Genomic DNA, 16594 nt, shown 5'->3' on the forward strand with positions numbered 1-16594 from the left:
GAGGAGCCATTTGGGAGCCAAAAGAGCCGGATCATTTGAGTGAACCGAGCCAAAAGAACCGGCTCTCTGAAAGGAGCCGCAATTGCCATCACTAATGCGCCCGCACACACTTTTTGTCAGTTGTATGCGAGAGTTGACCAGCTGTGTTGGTTGCGATGACGCCTTCCTGTCTGACGCCTTTGAGCGTTGATGGAAAGCGGCCATCCCAGCGTGTCCAAAGTTTTCAAAGGCCACGTGGAGGCCATCCGTCCCCCTTTTTGTCGGGTGCTGGCGTTGGAATCCCAAAGCTCAAATTTAAAGATCCACAACGATGAGGCGGAGCCGCTCAAAGGTCGCCCGCCGCTGTGCCTTTAATTATAATAATAATACATTGTATTTATAAGCGCCTTTCAAAACTCTCAAGGTTACTTTACAGTCACAGGCTAAGTTTTTTTCTGTGGGGGAGCAGTGGCAGCCACACGCTGCAGCGTTCACTCAACCCGGAAGTAACTCAAATGGATAGAAAGCCAAATGGTTAGATAGCTATCTAGCTAGCCATTAGCTAGACGGCTAGCTAGCTAATAGATAGCTAGCCAGCCAGCCATTAGATTACCATCTAGCTAGCCAATAATTAACTAGCTAGATAGCTAGCCAATAGATAGCTTTTGCCCGTGTGAATTGATCCGCAACAACAAACATGACAAACAGGAAATGGCAAAATGGCCGCATCTTCCAAAACCAAAGTCATATAATGCAGAAAAAAACCCCACAAATATTCATGATAATTTCAAAAAACGAACCGATGTGAAGTTCCCACGAGACCTGATGCCAAAGTATTTAAAACACATCCATTGCCATTGCCCCCCCCCCCCCCCCCAAAAAAAAAAAAAATCCAACCATTGTCAACAAACAAATGGCAAAAGTATAAAAAGTGGCACAGGTGGCACCGAGCTCCCGGCCCCTCCCGCGCCCAACATGCTAATATGCTAACCTTGCACTCATCTGAAATGTGGTTTAGGACCCCCCCATCCCCCCAATTGGGAGTCAGGGGTGCTTGAGCGGGTGCATGCTGAGCTCCAGGGCGCCACTACCATCTGCCGGACACTTGGCGTACTGCAATAGACCAGCAGAGCTGAAGAACATGAAAGGGGGGCGGGGGGGGGGGTATGTCGAGTGAGATATCTGACGACCAGCTGGGATTGGAGTGGGGGGTCGGGGGGGGGGGGGTGGTCAGAACTGGCGTGCATCTGGAGTGGGTGAAATCCCTTTGCCTCCTCCAACGGAGAAGCGGGCTTCCACGGTGGACCGGGGCATTTGGGGGTTCGGTTGGACCCCCAAATGCCTGGCGTGCACAAATCGCGCGCTAATGACGCTTACCATGAGACTATTAATGAGGCTAATAATGACGCTAATCATGAGGCTAATGATGACGCTAATACTAAGGCTAATACTGAGGCTAATAATGACGCTAATAATGAGGCTGATAAGGATGCTAATACGGAGGCTAATAATGATGCTAATAATGACGCAAATAATGAGGCTAATAATTAGGCTAATAAGGATGCTAATAATGATGCTAATAAGGAGGCTAATAATGATGCAAATAATGAGGCTAATAATGAGGCTAATATTGAGGCTAATAAGGATGCTAATAATGAGGCTAATAATGAGGCTAAAAATTAGGCTAATAATGAGGTTAATAATGATGCTAATAATGAGGCTAATAATGACACTAATAATGAGGCTAATAATGAGGCTAATAAGGACGCTAATAAGGATGCTAATAATGAGGCTAATAATGAGGCTAATAAGGAAGCTAATAAGGAAGCTAATAAGGATGCTAATAAGGAGGCTAATAATGAGGCTAATAATGAGGCTAATAATGAGGCTAATAAGAATGCTAATAAGGAGGATAATAAGGATGCTAATAATGAGGCGAATAATCGTGCTAATAATGATGCTAATAATGATGCTAATAATGTGGCTAATAATGAGGCTAATAATGAGGCTAATAATGAGGCTAATGATGAGGCTAATAATGACGGCAATACGCTGTAAGTGGATTTGCGGCCCACAGCTGGCAATCGCCCTAAGACGTCTGAGCAGACTGGAAGTGGCATGGTGAGGTCGGCGAGGTCGCGCTTGAACAGTGGATAAAATACGCAGGCGCCGTCCAGCTGTTAGCGCCGCAAAACGGCAACGCCCGAGCCGCCAACACCGGAACAATCGGCGGCCAAAGTGTGAAATGGAACCGCGCTTCCATTTCAAAGGCAAAAAGTAGCGCGCTGTCGACAAAAAGCGCCATCGCTCGGCTCTCCCTCTGCACCGTCTGCAGATGGGTCGCTGCCTCGGCCAAGGCCTTCAATGAAATCCCCGTTTGGGCCCGATGAACAAATGGCAGCTGGACGTTAGCAGGACGTGTCTGTCTGTCTTCTGGCAAATTGTCGGCCAATGCTTAATCAGGGCCGCTAATTGTCCAATCGGAAAGTTTGGAACGGACACCGTCGCGTCGTGCGCAAGTCTTGGGACACCGTTGTATTCGGGCACTAAAATGGGGCAGAGAAATTACCATCGGCATGGTTGGGCTGCGATGCAGGTGCTGCTCAACCAGGCCCCGCCTCTTAAAGGCAATATTTGCCCGAGCATCTTGACGATCGTCAACGTCCTGAGGCAGGAGCGACGACGTTACCGTTTGATTTGCAAAAAGTCTTTTGTGTCGTCTTTTGTGACCAAAATTGGCTATCTGGCTATCTATTCGCTATGTATTTGCTATCCATTAGCTAGCTAGCTGACTGGCTATAAGCTGTCTAGCTGTTGGCTATCTGGCTACTTATTTGCTATCCATTAGCTAGCTAGCTAGCTATTAGCTGTCTATCTGACTGGCTGTCTAGCTGGCTTGCTGTTGGCTATCTATTTGCTATCCATTAGCTAGCTGGCTAGCTATTAGCTGTCTAGCTGACTGGCTGTAAGCTGTCTAGTTGGCTAGCTATTGACTATCTGGCTATCTATTCGCTATTTATTTGCTATCCATAGCTATTAGTTAGCTAGCTGACTGGCTATAAGCTGTCTAGCTGTTGGCTATCTGGCTATCTATTTGCTATCCATTAGCTAGCTAGCTAGCTAGCTATTAGCTGTCTATCTGACTGGCTGTCTAGCTGGCTAGCTATTGACTATCTGGCTATCTATTCGCTATTTATTTGCTATCCATTAGCTAGCTAGCTATTAGCTGTCGTTGAATGTCTTTTCCGGCACCAAGGAAGTCTTAAACCAAGCCTCTCTTGCATCTCTCCTTCCTTGGAGGCCTCAGATCTTTTTCTCCGCTGTTGGAACAAACAAAAGCGTCTTGTCGTCTTGTCGCCGCCGCCGTGTGGCCCGAGTGCGTCCGGCTAATTGGTCTTGCGGGAGAAGGAAGCTCGCGCTGCGAAAACTAAATGGAATCCTCCTCTTGTGTGTGTGTTGTCGCCCCCCCCTCCCCCCCCTCCCGTTGAATTGGCCAACGTGGCTTTTAGAAGGCTGGCGCGGAAAAGCGTCCATCTCGGCGCGCCGTCTGCGCCACCCCTGGCGGCGGCGGCGGCGGCGACCCCCCTCCCTGCGCTGGTCATCTGCGCCCGCCCGCTGCAGCGCTTCGACGTTTTCAGTTTGGCCAAACGGCTAAGCGGACAGCTGACAGACGTTGGCCGCTTGGTAAGTCGCAGAAAGAAGTGGACTGGCACCGGCCGCCATTTTGCTTTGACTTGAGTGTCCTCTTCTTGGGGTTTTTTTTTCCTGTGTTGCATCCGAAACTTAGTGGAGGGCTGGCGGGGGGATTATTGCAACGCCGCTTGACAGTCCAGTGATACCTCATCTTTGAAAACTTCATTGGTTCCCAGAACGTGTGTGTAAGGCGAAAAGTTCATCTTCCAAACATTTATTTCCCATAAGAAACCATTAAAATGAGAATAATCCAGACCCAGGTCCCCATAAAATAAAATTTTCTACTAAATAAGCCTTAAAACTACACAAAATATACCTTATTTTATGTATAATAAATGGTATTGTAATGAAAGAAATAAACTGTACTGCATAATAAAGTCGTTTTATTGACCTTTGTGATGGTCGTTGTTGTCGTTGCCTCTTGATATCCGAGTGTAGTTGCTGTGCTTTCTCAGCGATAATACCCTCACTCACACTGTCCCCTGCTAGCTGCTTTTCGTTCATCCAAATCAACAGAAGTGTTTCAACCTCTTCTATTGCCTGAGACCGTTGCTCATCCAACACAGAAACAACCTTGTTGGAAAAGGCACAAACATATATATATATATATATATGCCTAACGTTGGTGATATCGACGTGCAAATACAGTGATACCTAAGCCTCCAAACTTAATTGGTTCCTAGAAAGTGTGTGTAAGGTCAAAAGTTGCTCTTCCAAAATTTTATTTCCCATAAGAAACCATTAAAATGAGAATAATCCGTTCCCAGGTCCCCATAAAACATCATTTTCTACTTTCTAAGCCTTAAAACTACACCAAATATACCTCATTTTATGTCGAATAAATGTGCTATTGGATTGTAATAAAATAAACAAACTGTACTCGATAATAAAGTGGTTTTATTGACCTTTGTCATGGTAGTTGTCAATGGATGACAAACTTCCAGGTTGCCTCTTGATGTTATCCAAGTGAAGTTGCAGTGCTTTCTCGGCAATAATACCCTCACTGACACTGTCCCCTGCGAGCTGCTTTTCGTTCATCCAAATCAACAGAAGTTTTTCAACCTCTTCTATTGCCTGAGAACATTGCTTAGACAACACGGAAACACCCTTAGCCACACGTAGCAATGGTTGATTTAGCGCACTGGGACGGTAAATCACACAAACGCACACTTCGTTGGTGTTCTTCGATGATCTCCTTCTTCTCCTCCACCATCGTTTTCTTTTGTGTCCTCTTCGTCTTAACATTAGCCTGTGGTGGGGTCTTTTTTGGGTCCCATTGGATTGGATTGGATTGGATTTGCCTTTAGTAGTCTCGCAGTGGCGACATTTACATTTCACAGCAGCAAAGTTATGAAAGGAATGAAAGTAGGAAAACAAAATACAGGAGCTTCTACCCATAATAGCAAAAGGACTGCACTCGATAACAAACCACATCTGCACTCAAAGAAAAGGGGGTGACGAAAACTAGTCCGCCGAAAACTCGTCCGTATTCCAAGATGCTATTCTCACGAATTTAATGTTCGTCAGGCAAAAAGTTCGTCAGCTAAAGCCGAGTTATGACTGCATTTCCTTATCCGACGTCGCGTGTTGGCGGTCCCGTTGTCGTTATTGTTGATTTAACGGCAGGGTGACGACCATCCGCCAGCGGCCTCCTTTCCACTTTGCCGCCGCCGTCTGCCGGCGTGGAAAAGAGTCGCGCCCCCCCCCCCCCCTTCCTTTGCCACCTTTTCAGTTTTGCCTTCCAGCCGTTGTGTTTGGCGGTGGCCGGCGCTCCAAAGAATATGCTTTGCTTCTGTAAAGAACAGGAGGAGGAAATGGGAGGGGGGGGAGGTTGGCGGGGGGAGTGGGAGAAGTTGTTAAAAAGACAGAAAAATAAAGAGCGATTGGAGGGTGACGACGACGACGTGTGATTTGGTGATCACGACGCCCGCCCGCCGCCTTTTGGCACCGGCCTGCGTATTCTTGTGCGTGCGGAGGCCCGAATCAGCTTCTCCACATGCGCACCGAAGCGCACCTCCACGACTCGGCGGTAGCGGCAGTAAGACGCCGGCCTTGGGCGGAGCAGGTGTTTTTCGGCGAGGTGCTAATGAGCGTTGCGGCTTCAAATGGATGTCGCAAATAGATCGGGAGGGGGGTGGGATGGGGTGGGGGGCTGTTCACCGTTTGCGCTAAGGTGCGCCGAGTGGGGGGGGGTCAGAATTCTGACTTTGAAGTCAGAATTCTGAGAAAGGATCAGTTTTTCTGCGGGTGAGCAGCGGCAGCCGCATGCGCCAGCGTTCACTCAACCCGGAAGTAACTCAAATAGATAGAAAGCTAACAGATATCTAATAGATAGCCATCTAGACAGTCAGCTAACTAGATAGATAGCCATATAGGTAATAGATAGCCAGCTACATATCTAGCTAGCTTGCCAGATGACTAATAGATAGCAATAGATAGCAAATGGATAGTAAATAGTTAGCTAGCTAAGTAGCTAGCTAATAGATAGAAAATAGATATCTAGCTGGGTACCTAGCTAGATTGCACATGGATAGCAAATAGATAGCCAGCTAGATAGCTAGCTAATAGATAGCAAATAGATAGCCAGCTAGGTATCTAGCTAATAGATAGCAAATGGATAGCAAATAGATAGCCAGCTATATGATGCTATTGTTTCATTGCAAATTCGAATCTATCAATTTAGAAGCTGGCGAACAAACGTGATTTTTTTTTACTCATCTGCTTATTCAAAAGGGGGCGTTTACCTGTTTCGACATCAAGTCAAGATCATCCAATCAAAATGGCGCTTTCGCCAACACAAGCCCAAACAAGAAATGAATAACAAAAAAAGCCAGACGAAATATTTACTTTTAACTGGTCATTTGATCTGAAAAAGTTGGCGGAAAATTCTCATCCCTGGAAGGAAGAAAAAAAGGGAGGAGTGGGGCGGGGGGGGGGGGGGTAATAACATCCACCACCGGCGAGGATTCCAAACGCAGCCGCTTTGGCGTGCCAAAGGAGAATATGCGCTGCGGCACATGCGCGCATCTGCTCAATTTGGGAAGAATCGCTCGGCGGGCGGGAAAGCTAAAAAGGGGGGAAGGGGGGGGCAACAGAAATGGGCAGCACATTAGGCCATTTGTACACAAAGGCAGAAGCCAAACGGGGGGGGGGGGGGGGGGGGGGCACAAGGCCTCTGCCGTGACGTCCTCGGCCGGCGCCACCCCAAATTTAGACGACAATGCGAACCGACAGAAAACAAGGTCGGCACGCTCGTCCAAATCGGCGGATGGCACGAGGAGGGGGAGGGGGGGGGGGGGGGGGGGTACATGTGGGCTCCATTTGACCGCTTTGCCTTGTTTGCTGGCGCGGCGCTAAACAAACGCAAAGCGGGCGTCGGCACACACACGGGCCACCTGCCCCGGCCGCTTCGGGCAACAGATGTGCCAAGCGGCTGAGATGGACATACAGCTTGGCGGGGGGCGGGGGGGGGGGGGGGGGGGGGCGTTTTGCCGTCACCGACTTGCTACGGAGAAGTTGTTTGGTGAGCAGGTTGGCGCTTATTCCTTGTTGATGATGAAGGAGACGTCCATCTATCTGCCTGTCTAATAGCAAGCTAGCTAGCTTTTTATTTATTGGAGTTACTTCCGAGTCGAGTGAACGCTGGCTTGTGTGGCTGCCGCTGCTCACCCACAGAAAGACTGATCCAGTGACTGTAAAGTGACCTTGAGAGTTTTGAAATGCACTTATAAATGAAATGTATTATTATTATTATTATTATTATTATTATTATTATTATTATTATTATTATTATTATTATTATTATTATTATTATTATTATTATTATTATTGGACCAATCGAGGTATGGAAGTATATATATATATATATATATATATATATATATATGACACAGACACACATATATACAGTGAGACCTCAACTTACAAACACCTTATCTGACAAACTTTTCGTCCTACAAACTTCAAATTTCTGAAAATTAAACCTTATAATAAGCACTATTTTCATAATACACACCCACAACGGCTGGCGGAGTGATCTTCGGCGGAAGCACACGACCGAACAGCACCAGAGGTTAACTTACCAACAGTCCTTATGGAAGGTGACTCTCCTTCCATAAGCCATCAACGACCATCAAAAACGTAAATAAAACTATTTTACAGCACAGTTTATTTTTTTAATTACAGTCCTCATGTAATGCGCCTCTTTCCAAACAGCAATTCCCTTTGACCTTCGACCTCCAACGCCATTCCATCAAGCCATAAATGACCATCACAAATGTAAATAAAGTGACTCAGTGTATTTCTTTCATTACAATACCATAGCACATTTATTATACATAGAATAAGGTATGTTGTGTGTAGTTTTAAGGCTTATTTAGTTGAAAAGTAGATTTTATGGAAACCCGGGAACGGATTATTCCCATTTTAATGGTTTCCTATGGGATTTTTTTTTTGAGATACACACTTTTCACCTTACACACTCTGTCTGAGAACCAATTAAGTTCGTAAGTTGAGGTCTCACTTTATGTATATATAAGATGTACACATACATATATATCTCTTATATATATATATCTTATATATATGCGTTTGTGTCACCCGCAGAACGGCAGCTGACCGAGACGGCGAGGCCCAAGCCCGACACCTTGGTCATCCGCCGCCTCGCGCCATGGAGGACCTTCCACGTGGACGCGTCGGAGAAAGTTGAGCGAGCAACGTTGACGTTCAGTTGCGGCCGATGTTCCGTCAAGGGCGCAGGTAGGACTCGGTCGGCGGTGCGAGCGAGCGAGGATAGCTTTGAAGTAGCGTGGGCATCCGTTCTCCAGCTGCTGGCTGCCTTTGGAAGGAGCTGAGGTGTTTATCTCCACCAAAATGAACAGCTTTGCCCAAAAGACCACAGATGCTCCTTCGCATCCTCTCGCTTGCTAATAGCTCGCTGCCTACTTGATCAAATAAACAAACGGTAATTAACACAAAAGAATACGCTGGCGATAAAAGTCAGGTGTAAACATCCCGTCCAGCTGCGCCGAGCGTCTCCTTCAAGGTGCCTGGACGCTTTTGACTGTATCCGCCGCACTGTATTGGCAGCGCTCCAGCACGCTGGCGAGACGCCCGACTGTAGACGGGCGCATTATCGCTCATTAGCAACCCCCACCCCCCAAAAAAAAGCCTCATTTGAGTCCAAACGCTCAAAGTGACGGAGAAAGCGAGCGAGCGAGTAAGTTTGCCGACCTTGAGAGAGTTTAAGCGGCTTATTATGTGAATGCTGCGCTCCGTCGCCGCCGAGCGCCAAAAGCGTTTGCCCTTGTTGCGGCGGAGCGCAGCGGCGAGCCGTTTGCCCCAAAAAAAGCCATTTTTTATCTTGAAACATCAAGTCGCAAACGCCGTTACATGCGCTTCCAAATCCCCGCGGGCGACTCCCGTGCCAGGGTTATTGTCACTTTCACTCAAATTGCAGGACCCACTCTCATTCCATCATGTGTATGCTAGATTTCTAGCTATCTAGCTGGCTACCTAGCTGGCTACCTAGATAGCTATCTATTTGCTATTTTTTTTTCTAATAGTTATCTAGCCAACTGACTATCTGGCTTTCTATCTATTAGCTAGCTAGCTATTAGCAATCTACCGAGCTAGCTATCTGGCTGGCTATCTATAAGCTAGCTAGCTAGCTAGCTGTCTATCTATTTGAGTTATTCCGGGTTGAGTGAACGCTAGCGCGTGTGGCTACCGCTGCTCACCCACAGAAAAAAACATCTTGTGACTGTAAAGTGACCTTGAGAGTTTTGAAAGGCACTTAGAAATCAAATGTATTATTATTATTATTATTATTATTATTATTATTATTATTATTATTGTTATTACAGTAAAGTCTCGTTATATCGATATCGGATATATCGATAGTCCCGGTTATATCGATATTTTTTCGGACTCCCTTGAATATCGATATAACGAGACTTTACTGTATTATTATTATGTAATAACATTTGTCGACCTGTCTACGCTAAGGTCCCCCCTCCTACCTTCTCACTGCTGCGTGTGTCTGTAATTCTCCCCTCCCTCCTCTACCACGAATATCGACCAATCATGTGCGGCTTTAACCGAAGACTGGCGGCGGGGAATAGAGGACAAAAAAAGTCGGCTCCCATTTCCGGCTCTTTGTTAGGAACCCGCTCTCCTCGTTCACTTCAGAGATCCGGCTCGTTTGCGAACGACACATCACTACTAGCTAGTGCTTTGCCTCAAACGGCCGAAATGCTAGCTAGCTAGCTAATGCTTGTCTTTCCCTTCAACTCACACACACACACACACACACAAACGCACGCGAGGCGGCGTATTGATCCTTTACGTCGTGCCTGCGTCTCTGGAGGCTAATTAGGCGCCGGCAGCGCCTTGCGCGACAATAATGGCCACATCTGTTCAGCGTTTGGTGCGGCGGCGACGGCGGCCCGTCTGCTCCGCATCCTTCCTTTGTTTCTATTTTCGCATTCCGCCGTCACATCTGCGGCGGCGACGAGACCACAAGACCAACTGTTCTTTTGTCTGCCGCCTCCTTGCTTCAAAGTCGACGCTCGTCACGCGCAGGTGGAGAGCAACCATCCCGAGCTTCGGCGAGCTTCGTGCGCCGCGCCGACATTGAAGCGGGTCAAAGTTGCCCCTTACTGGTCCAAAATGACCAGTTAAAACTAAATAGGTATTCTTGCTTTCTCGCTGTTCATTTCCTGTTTCGGCTTGTCTTGACGGAAAGCGTAATTTTGATTGGATGATCTCGATTTAGTAGTTGATGTCAAAACAGGTAAACGCCTCCTATTGAATAAGCGGTAGTCAAAAAAATCTGATTGAATTGAAAGAAGGATTTGCCTATGTGGAGAAAACAGCTTCTAATTTGATAGATTCAAATTTGCAATAATAATAATAATAATAAATAATAATAATAATAATAATAATAATAATAATAATAATAATAATAATAATAATAATCCATTTCATTTAGAAGTGCCTTTCAAAACTCAAGGACACGGTGACAGGATCAAATAGATAGAAAGCTAACTAACTACCTAATGGCTAGCCAATAGAAAGATAGCTAGATAGATAGCTATATAGATAGATAGATAGATAGCTTGCTAACCAGCTAGATAGCTAATAGACAGCAAATAGTTGGATGGGACTGTATAGTGCCTCAATTTTCCAAGTTCCGTTCCGACCAAATGGTCGTAAGTAAAAAATGGTCGTAAGTTGAAATCCATTCACAAAGTTGAATAGAGAGTCGGAGGCTCACAAACTCCCCATCTTTAAATGTTAAAAATAAAGTCTGGAGGTGGTGGTCGTAAGTACGGGTGGTCGTAAGTTGAGCCGGTTGTAAATCGGATGTTACCTATATATACATCACCGACTTTGTTGGTGAAATGGAGCCTATTTCAAAATGGAGTCATGTTGCGAAAAACAAGTTTCAGCCAACTCAAATTGATCTCCTCACGCGATTTGTTCAAGAATCCTCATTTTGCTTTGATGGCAGGGGAGCCAGAAACAAAAGAAAGGAATCGCTTTCAAAAGTTCCATATTTATAATAACAACAACAACAACAACAATAATAATAATAATAATAATAATAATAATAATAATAATGCATTTCATTGTAAGCGCCTTTCAAAACTGTGAAGGTCACTTTACAGTCACAGGATCCGTTTTACTGCGGGTGAGCAGCGGCAGCCACATGCGCCAGCGTTCACTCAACCCGGAATAACTCAAATAGATAGAAAGTGAGCTCGCTAGCTAAATGTATCCATATATAGATCTACATTTCGCTTTGTCTATCCATTATTTGTCAGTCAGCCACCAAGTTTTGCGATTGGCGTGCCAGAGCCGAGTTGCCGAGGTCCCCCTGCCCCCCTCCAAGTAGCGAGGGCGGGCTGTTAGGCGCAAGGCAAAGACGCGCTAACAGTGAGCCATTAAAGGAGACTGTTGAGTGCGTTTGCCAGCCAGTTGGCTCGTCATGGAAGCCCCCCCCCTCCCACCCCCTCGCGCCTCGCGACTCACCTGCAGCCAGAATGACAGTCGGAGACAAAATGAGTTTGGACTCCCCCCCACTTTTCTCCATTTTTTAATGGTGGCCATTTGCAATCGGGCCTCGTTCGGCCATCGCCAGGCGCTTCGCTCAAGATGGTGGCGCGCACAAGACGGCAACGCCGCCAGAGGCCCACCTGTCGCCCCAGCGCGCACTTGCGCCGGTATGCAAATCTCCCTGAGCAACTGCGGGGGCAAGGGGGGAGTGCGGCCTCCTGGGTAATTTGTACCACGGCAGGTGATGGCGGAGAGGGAGAAAGTCTATTGGCTAGCTAGCTGGCTATAATAATAATAATAATAACAATAATAATAATAATAATAATAATAATAATAATAATAATAATAATACATTTGATTTATAAGCGCCTTTCAAAACTCTGTACAGTCACCAGATACATTTTTCTGTGGGTGAGCAGCGGCAGCCACACGCGCCAGCGTTCACTCAACCCGAAGGTAACTCAAATAGGTAGAAAGTTAGCAAGCTAACTAATAGATAACTCATAGATAGTTAGCTAGATAGTTGAATAACTCATATAGGTTGAAAGTTAGCTAGCAGAATTCACTTTATAAAGTCAGAATTCTCCATTTTTTTCTCAGAATTCTGATAATAAAGTCAAAATTCTCACTTTAAAGTTGGAATTCTAAATTCTGAGAAAAAAGAATTCAATCAATTCAATTGAATTCTGAAAAAAAAAAAGTCAGAATTCTCACAGCACGGTGGCGAGTTGAGTCAATCATTCGGCATTGGCGAGGTGATCGCCAACCGTATAAATGCCCCATGTCCGTGATTAGAGAATTGACAGCAGGTGGAGGGCGACCGGGAGAGGCAGCCCCGCCCCCCGCTGTCAACTCGCAAGTGACAGGAGCAAAGAGATGGTTTCGGTGTTCGAAAAAAATCGCTTTTCCAACAGGGTCCTGGAACGAATTATGGTCGAGAACCGAAGTATCGCTGTATTAGCTAGCTACCTAGCTGGATATTCATTTGCTATCTATTTGCTATCTATTAGCTAGCTACCTAGTGAAAATGCTGACTTTAAAGTCGGAATGCTGAGACTAAAGTCAAAATTCTGACTTTAAAGTGAGAATTTTGACTTTATTATCAGAATTCTGAGAAAAAAAATGGAGAATTCTGACTTTAAAGTGATAATTCTGAGAAAAAGTCAGAATCTTGCCACGCTTATTTTGTCTCCTGTTCCGTACAAAAGTGATATGATTTTACTAAGAACCATTTCTCCCAGTTGGGTGGATTTGTTGTGAAAATGTCTCCCTGAATGATGCAAAGTGAGTTTGCTGCCAGCGAGCGAGCAGGATGGAGTGAATGAAAAAAAACGGGGGGCTCATCATCACGGGGGTGGCAGCTAGCGAGTGCGCTAATGAGCGTCACGCTGGAGGGAGGCTGGGGGGGCGAGGGGGGGTATTGGGGGGTGATGTGCCGCGTCCCTTTAATTTAACTGGCATGTGGATTAAAGCCTCCGTTTGGCCCCCGTCACCCATATCCACGCCAGCGCTTCGTCAGCCTTGCCTGTGGTGGTGGTAGTGAGGGTGCGGGGGTGTACATGAGATGCCAGCTGCTGGGTGCTTCCCCCCCCCCCCCCCCTTTTCCACTCGACGCCCCCCCCCCCCATTCTGCCATCTATCATCTCAATATGTTGCAGACAGGCAGTTTGTGTTGTGCTAATTTCCTCCAATAAATCAGTCATTATTACCCCCCCCCCCCCCCCCCCCCCTTTTCTGCTCCACAGCTGTTTTTGCCCTTGTCCAGCGAGCGGGTGTTCTCCCAGAAGCGGATGCGCTCGTACGGCGCAAAGACCATCTCGGCGCTGGACCACCAAGATGGCGACCGCCACCTGAAGGTCCAAAAGGTCACCGGCCACTGCCGCCGCCCGCTTGCAGTTTTTGCGGGACCTTCTAAGGGAGCCCCGCCTCTCCCTCCCGAGTACCTCCCACCGGAGGTATTGTACCAACGCGGGCGCCGGACTCGCGATAGTCCACGTTGTCGCACGAGTCTTCATTGCTGCTCTTTTATAATAATAATAATAATAATCAGTCTTAGCAAAGTGATGAAAGTAACTCAAATAGATAGAAAGCTAGCTAGCTAGCCAATAATCACTCAACCCAGAAGTAACTCAAATAGATAGAAAGATAGCTAGTTAGCTAGCTAAGAGTTAGCTAATAATCACTCAACCCGGAAGTAACTCAAATAGATAGAAAGCTAGCTAGCTAGCCAATAATCACTCAACCCAGAAGTAACTCAAATAGATAGAAAGCTAGCTAGCTAAGAATGAGCTAATAATCACTCAACCCGGAAGTAACTCAAATAGATAGAAAGCTAGCTAGCTAAGAGTTAGCTAATAATCACTCAACACGGAAGTAACTCAAATAGATAGAAGGCTAGCTAGCTAGCTCAGAGTTAGCTAATAATCAGTCAACCTGGAAGTAACTAATAGATAGAAAGCTAGCTAAGTTAGCTAATAATCACTCAACTTGGAAGTAGTAACACAAACAGATAGAAAGCTAGCTAGCTAGCTAGCCAAGAGTTAGCCAATAATCACTCAACCCAGAAGTAACTCAAAGAGATAGAAAGCTAGCTAGCTAGCCAATAATCACTCAACCTGGAAGTAACTCAGGTAGATAGAAAGCTAGCTAGCTAAGAGTTAGCCAATAATCACTCAACCCGGAGGTAACTCAGATAGATAGAAAGCTAGCTAGGTAGCTAAGAGTTAGCTAATAAACACCTTTCGGCCAGCGGATCACCTGTCCGGCCCGTGGCAAGCGACGCGGGGTGCCGAGGCGGCAAGGGGGTGCGGCGCGCATCCCACTTGAAAAAGTAGCGAGCAGCATTTGGCGCCGCGTTTTTCGCATTTTGGCTTTTTTTTTGTGTTGTTTTTTTTCAAGAGGCTTCCTTTGTGTGCCAAAAGCTGATTGGAGCCTGCGAGTTATTTTTCACACGATGTGCGTTTGTGCGCTCGCTCGTGTGCGTTTGTGGTGTGTGCGCGGCGGCGGAAAGTGGAGGCTAAAGTGAGGCAGATGGCGGCAGATGGGCGAGGTTGGAGGAAGGTGCTCGGAAAAAAGCTGGAAATCTACACCGCCGCCCGCACGCTCGTTCTGCTCGCCCGCCCGCCCGCGTGTAAAAATAACACAATGTGCTCGGAGCCAAGTTCCAAAGATGCAAAGTAGCTGGGATTAAACAGAGAATGGGGGGGGGCGGGCGGGGGCAGACAGACGGAGATGAGAAGATGGAGGAAATATCTCCTCGGGGTTACGCCATCATCATTTGCCCACTTGTGCCGACAAAAAGGTGTCTTTGCCCACCGTGAGGCCCATTCCGGACTTTGCCATCCGTCACTCTCAATGCGTGTTTTTGCGTCATGTCCGTCTTTTGCCCATCGACTCGTAATGCCTTTTTCTCAAAGCGTCTTTGAGAGTTTTGGAAATGAACTGTATTATTGCCGGCGGGACGGTGACGTCCTCCATGAGGATGAGCTCAAAGAGCTTGTGGTGGTCCTGCTTGGAGAAGGGCAGGCGGCTGCACATCATTAAAATCTATTAGCTGCCTATCTTGCTGTCTAGTTGGATATCTCGCCATTTAGCTAGCTACTGTATCTATTAGCTATATAGCTAGCTAGCTATTAGCAGCTATCTATCTGCTAGGTATTAGCTATCGATTATTTGTTATCTATTTGCTATCTCGGAGGCGCACGACAATCATTGTCTCTTAGCTAGCTAGCTAGCTTTCTATCTATTTGTGTTACTTCCGGGTTGAGTGATAATTAGCTAACTCTAAGATAGCTAGCTAGCTAGCTTTCTATCTATTTGAGTTACTTCGAGGTTGAGTGATTATTAGCTAACTCTTAGCTAGCTTTCTATCTATTTGAATTACTTCTGGGTTGAGTGATAATTAGCTAACTCTTAGCTAGCTAGCTTTCTATCTATTTGAGTTACTTCCGGGTTGAGTGATTATTAGCTAAATCTTAGCTAGCTTTCTATCTATTTGAATTACTTCCGGGTTGAGTAATAATTAGCTAACTCTTAGCTAGCTAGCTTTCTACCTATTTGAGATACTTCCAAGTTGAGTGATTATTAGCTAACTCTTAGCTACCTAGCTAGCTTTCTATCTATTTGCGTTACTTCCGGGTTGAGTGATTATTAGCTAACTCTTAGCTATCTAGCTTTCTATCTATTTGAGTTACTTCTGGGTTGAGTGATTATTAGCTAACTCTTAGCTACCTAGCTAGCTTTCTATCTATTTGCATTACTTCCGGGTTGAGTGATTATTAGCTAACTCTTAGCTAGCTTTCTATCTATTTGAGATACTTCCAAGTTGAGTGATTATTAGCTAACTCTTAGCTAGCTAGCTTTCTATCTATTTGAGTTACTTCCGTGTTGAATGATTATTAGCTAACTCTTAGCTGCCTAACTAGCTTTCTATCTATTTGAGTTACTTCCAGGTTGAGTGACTATTAGCTAACTCTTAGCTAGGTTTCTATCTATTTGAGTTACTTCCGGGTTGAGTGAACGCTGGCGCGTGTCGCTGCCGCTGCTCACCCACAGAAAAACTGATCCTGTGACTGTAAAGTGACCTTGAGAGTTTTGAAAGGCGCTTATAAATCGAATGTCTTATTATGATGATGATGATGATGATGATGATGATGATGATGATGATTATTATCATTATTAATTGCATCGTGTCAGCGTCACCGGGTGCGTTTTTCCTTTCCGGACGTTTGTGACAAGCAAGAACAGCAGGAAAAAATGGGCCTCTTTTGACGTGCCGCACCATCATGACATTGCCCTTGATTTAAAAAACTTGTTTTTCAAGCAAAAAGCGCTGGTCAGCCCTCTGGCAATGTTTTTTCCCTTC

At 45.9% G+C, this 16594-nt stretch overlaps 1 long non-coding RNA gene across 2 annotated transcripts in view; it reads left to right on the forward strand.

The window, feature by feature from the left end:
- The window catches only part of LOC148888893 (uncharacterized), a 40007-nt gene extending 25983 nt beyond the window's left edge, over positions 1-14024 (forward strand). The window contains exons 3-5 of one of the 2 annotated variants that reach the window (XR_016116960.1): positions 3489-3663; positions 8278-8430; positions 13476-14024. This is a non-coding gene — a long non-coding RNA (uncharacterized LOC148888893). The remainder of the gene's footprint in view (positions 1-3488; positions 3664-8277; positions 8431-13475) is intronic. The other variant, XR_016116959.1, reaches the window with a different exon arrangement.
- Positions 14025-16594: the final 2570 nt, after the last annotated feature.

This window comes from Hippocampus bargibanti, linkage group LG13 (genome assembly GCF_051943395.1).
Source record: "Hippocampus bargibanti isolate YZ-2025 linkage group LG13, ASM5194339v1, whole genome shotgun sequence".
Lineage (NCBI taxonomy): Eukaryota > Metazoa > Chordata > Actinopteri > Syngnathiformes > Syngnathidae > Hippocampus > Hippocampus bargibanti.